Here is a 4834-nt window from a genome sequence, read left to right on the forward strand (position 1 = left end):
CTTTGAAAGTAAATTAGGATAAAAACAAAGTCTGGCTTTTTCCTTTTCAAACTGTTCTACACTCAGCCCTCTTGACTTGTACAACTTGTACTTCTGAGCACAAGTCTTGCTATTTCACATATTTTGTAAGAGGTTTTTTTATCCTAAGACATTAAAATTACTCATGCTGAAGTCATTAATCAAGTCATTTAATAATTCTGTAGTTTAATTATTGAAATTATTGCAATCTACATTTAGCAAATGCAGCAGCATGTTGGGGATTTCCAAGGTATGTTACATGTGTATTCTCAACAGTAGAAGAAACAGTCTTCAGTCTTGTTGGCTCCTCCACGTCAAACAGTGATAGGGAGAGAGGCTTTTTGGAGATTTAACAACCCAAAGAGGATTTGGGACCCAAATTACTGCATCAGATCCTCCTCTTCCTCCCTACCAGGTAAAATGTCTTCAGCTCGTCAATTTCTGCTACTGAATTTTCAGTCAGCTTAAGTTCCTCGCAGTGTGTACATGCAGACCACAAAAACCTGGAAGGATAGAATACTGAAACCAATAGGGCTTGATCTTTTAGCTTAACCATACCTCAAGGGAAAACTTTATGTCCCTACGCCTCCCTGAGATCACAGTGGATGAGCATCAAAATGGAAAATCCTGGTTCAAATCCCTTTCTTCATCCTTATAGGTCAAGCCAGTGCCCTAGAACATCCTGGGCAGTGGGTCCTAAATGCCTCTGAAAATTCAACTTTGCATGGCCTAATTAGATCATTGGATTATTCTGTTTTGAAAAAATGTGGAAGAATATAGTAGAAAACAAAGATACAAAACTTGATCTCTCTCTAGCTGCTGAGAACAAGTTTAATAACTAGTTTATAACCACAGAATTGCTGGATTAATTGCTAGAGTGGCAATCTCCAGCATATGGGTCATATATCATATGTCAAGTCCTATGCTAAAACTCAGGAAAACAAAACATGATGTGATCTGCAGAACATCCCCTTGTCCAATACTAACTGTACCTGTAGCAGCTGATTTTGGTGTGCATGTTGGTTTGTTGGCGTGGGTGAGTATCACACACTCTTTCCCTCCCATCACACTCCCTCTTCCTCCTGTGGAAATAAAACCCAGATTTGGGGAGAAATAAACATACAGTGGCTTCCAGGCAGACAACCAATCTGCGTGGTCAAATCCCAAACTACCAGTTGTGGTAGTCCTGTACTGGAAAACTTAAGTAACTTTCTTAGGAAAATCAGAGACCTCCACTTGCATTGTAGCACAAAGTCCACATTTTCAGGATACATTCCCACATCTCTGTCTTATAAAAGGGAAGGAAGAGGGTTGATGGAAAACTGACAACATGCTGGAGACAACAGTATATGCTGCCCGGTACGTTTTTAGGCACAGTAGGAATACATGCACAGACATAAATTATCAGAGAGAGAAAATGTCTGAGCATCAAAGCCGTGTTCAATGAGTGGGAAAGCCTCAATGCAGCTCAAATATAGCACAGCGAGCAGATGTCTTTACTACCGTAAGCATACTTAGACCTCCCTGGATTCACAGCAACAGCACAGAATTACAGTCTCTTTCATTCAAAAATTGGAGCAAAAATCTATGTCACCAGTCACCCTTTATATAAACCCAGGAGGCTACATCACCCACAGTAAGAGATCTGCACTAAAGACAGAAAGAAACAGGAGAAATTAAAGGAGGAAAGATGCAATTTTCATTCTTTCTTTTGAAGCCAGACTTCCTTATGTGGAAGAATGCAAAATTCCTTGTAACCAAGCTCAGGAGGTATAGACTGATGGGGAGGCTACAATAAGTGAATGTGCCTCAAAAGTAGCAATAACTCACTTGAAGTCTACCAAGTGGCTGGTGTTCCTCAGTGGTTGATACTGAGGCCGCTACTATTCAGTGTTTTCACCAGGACAATGAGGTGGAATGCACAATCAACAAGATCGTGAATGGCATGAAATGGGGATAGCAGTTGATACACCAATGGGCAAAGCTGTTATGTGAAGAGACATCAACAGGCTGGAAGAATGGACTGGCAGGAACCTCATGAAGTTCAGCAAATGACAAATGTAAAACCCCTGAATGGAATAAGCCTACACGACAGCACAGACTCTGCATTGACTGGCTAGAAATCACTTTGCAAAAAAGGACCTGTGAATTGTTGTCCTGATGGGCAACAAATGGAGTCTTAAGTCAACAGTGTGCCCTTGTGGGGAAGAAGGTCAGCCTCATAAGGCATTAACAAGAACGCAGCCAGGGCATCGAGGGATTGACTCTTCATCTCTATTTAGCTGTTATGGGTTTGCATCTGTCCTACTGTGTTTATTTGTGGGCCATAAAGTGCAAGAAACAACAAAAATATGGAGCAAGTTTGACAGAACGACCCCACACTTGTTGGGGCTGGAGCACCTGACCTGTGAGGAGAGGATGAGGGACCTGGGCTGGTTCAGCCTGGAGGAGAGGTGGCTTCAGGGACACTTAACTGCCGCCTTCGGCTGCCAAAAAGGTAGCTGTAGAAAATGTAGACCCATAATCTTTTCCTCGCTTTTCTCTAATAAAGAGCCAATGGACACAAGTTATAACAAGAGAAATTTCAATTACATGTATTGAAAAATATATTCACAATGAAGATGCTCAAACATCAAAGTCAGTTGCCCAGAGTGGTTGTGGAAGCCCCATCCTAAGAGATGCTCAAAAGCTGGCCAGACACAACCTTAAGCAACCTGACACAGCTGAAAAGGTAGCCTGGCTTCGAGGCCTTCAGTGCTCCCTTACAACCTGATTTTTTTCCTATGATTTTATGATTCAGAGAACCCAAGAGAAAATGTAGGCAACAGAAAACCTGAAATCTTTATGTAATGTTCAAAACTTTCCTTGAGAGGCAATTCCTGGGAGGTGGTGAGCCCTGGTGTCTGCTTCCACACCCCATGGCAGAAGGGTCCATGCCTTAATCTCATGAGTTGAATACCAGCCCTACATAATCAGAGATAAGTCCTGTTCCCAGCCTTTGAGCGATCATCTCTTGCCCATAAAAATATCACAACTGTGGATGTTGTTTCTGCAAATAGCTAGTAGGAAAAGCTTTGGGTATGTATGAGGGTGACTGACAGTAATCTCCACCTTACCAAATATATATTGTAAATGCTTGTTCACCTTTTTCTGGAGAGATTTTCACAGCAAATTTCACAATATTTGGTTCCTTAAGCTATGAACCACAAATCAACATCATGTAGTGGTGAATGGTACTACATCCAGCTGGTGGCCAGTCACTTGTGGGATTCCCCAAGGCTCAGTATTGGGACCAGTCCTGTTTAATATTTTTATCAATGATCTGAATGAGGGGATTGAGTGTATCCTTAGTAATTTCATGGATGACACCACATTGGGTGGGAGTGTTGGTCTGCTGGAGGATAGGAAGGCTCTGCAGAGGGATTTGGACAGGCTGGATTCATGAGCCTAGGCCAATTGTATGAGGTTCAATAAGATGAAGTGCTGGGTCCTGCACTTAAACCACAACAACCACATGCAGCACTATAGGCTTGGGGAAGGGTATCAGGAAAGCTGTTGAGTGGAAAAGGACCTGGTGGTGCTGGTCAACAGCGAGCTGAACATGAGCCAGCAGTGTGCCCAGGTGGCCAAGAAGGCCAATGGCATCCTGTCTTGTATCAGAAATAGTGCAACCAGCAGGACCAGGACAGTGGAGTTCTTTTCCAAGCTTAATAATTCCATGATTCTATGACTTCATATCGAGTTTCTGGAAGTTATCACTGCACATCTACCCCCCAGCTGTGAAACAGCTCCCCAGACAGAGTCACAGAAAATTGGGAGGTAAAGGTGTTAATAAATACATAACAGCAACAATCAATATGAATACAAAACAAGGTAGCAGGAGAAGCAGCTACCATGTTTAATCCCTCTTAGGACCCTTCCTCTTGTAGACGTTGTAGGAGAAGCTGTTTAAAAATAATGGTTGGCTTAAAGTTTTGTTGAAAATATTATCTAAAACCTCACTGAGTAGGTCTACTGTGGGCACATTTTGCTTTTTCAACTTTGCCTCAATTCATTGGACTCTTGGATGGACAGATAGTGGAAAAAATTTCAAATAAAACCCAGTGTTGATTTAATATGAGAAACTACTATTAACTCTTATGAACAGGACACTAACATAAATTCTTCATGGTAATGTAATTTAAAACAATTTTCATTCCTATTTTAAAGCTGAATTTCTGGAAAACAATATTGAGGTATGAAATATTCCCATTTTATGATGATTCTGAAAGTATACAATTAGATTTTTCTGGTAGATTTACTGTTTTTAATTAGACTCAAAAGTGCAGACTAAAGTCATAGTTATAAAAAAATGTTATATTTTCATTAATATTTTAACAGAGGCATCTGAAGCAGTAATTTTGCCCAGAAGAATAGGTCAAGTCTCTGAATATTTGATTTCAAATGCTAAATAGAACCAAAAATATTGACTTAAATATAAAGTCTCAAGTGTATCAACTAGGTAATGCCTTGAAGAAATATACTGGTGTGGGACAACAGCAAAACAAAAGAACCAATTTTGATACTTTTATTAGACTGTTAGCAACAAATATATGGAATTCCTACTAAATGCCTGAAGTCAGGCCTGTCTGACAATTTCTTTTTGTAATTTAAATAAAAATATGTGATTAATGTAGCATTTCCTAAATGGATATTAAAACTACTTCATCTTTTTGATTAATCTCTTAGGCATACACTGCAGTTTGCATTGAAAAAAAAACAGGTATTAATTTACTGGACCAAGAGTACATCCCACTCCTAGTTAAAATGCATACTC

The 4834-nt window shown here is 40.2% G+C and overlaps 1 long non-coding RNA gene across 1 annotated transcript; it reads right to left on the bottom strand.

Annotated features, from left to right (window-relative positions):
* Positions 1-205: 205 nt before the first annotated feature.
* LOC120323333 lies at positions 206-2517 on the bottom strand. The gene is made up of 3 exons (XR_005563671.1): positions 2424-2517; positions 1011-1100; positions 206-521 (listed from the first exon to the last, which is right to left on the bottom strand). It is a non-coding gene; the product is annotated as an uncharacterized LOC120323333 (long non-coding RNA).
* Positions 2518-4834: the final 2317 nt, after the last annotated feature.

The sequence above is a fragment of the Pipra filicauda genome, unplaced genomic scaffold, assembly GCF_003945595.2.
Source record: "Pipra filicauda isolate LSUMZ 115617 unplaced genomic scaffold, ASM394559v2 scaffold237_size1200389_pilon, whole genome shotgun sequence".
Taxonomy (NCBI): domain Eukaryota; kingdom Metazoa; phylum Chordata; class Aves; order Passeriformes; family Pipridae; genus Pipra; species Pipra filicauda.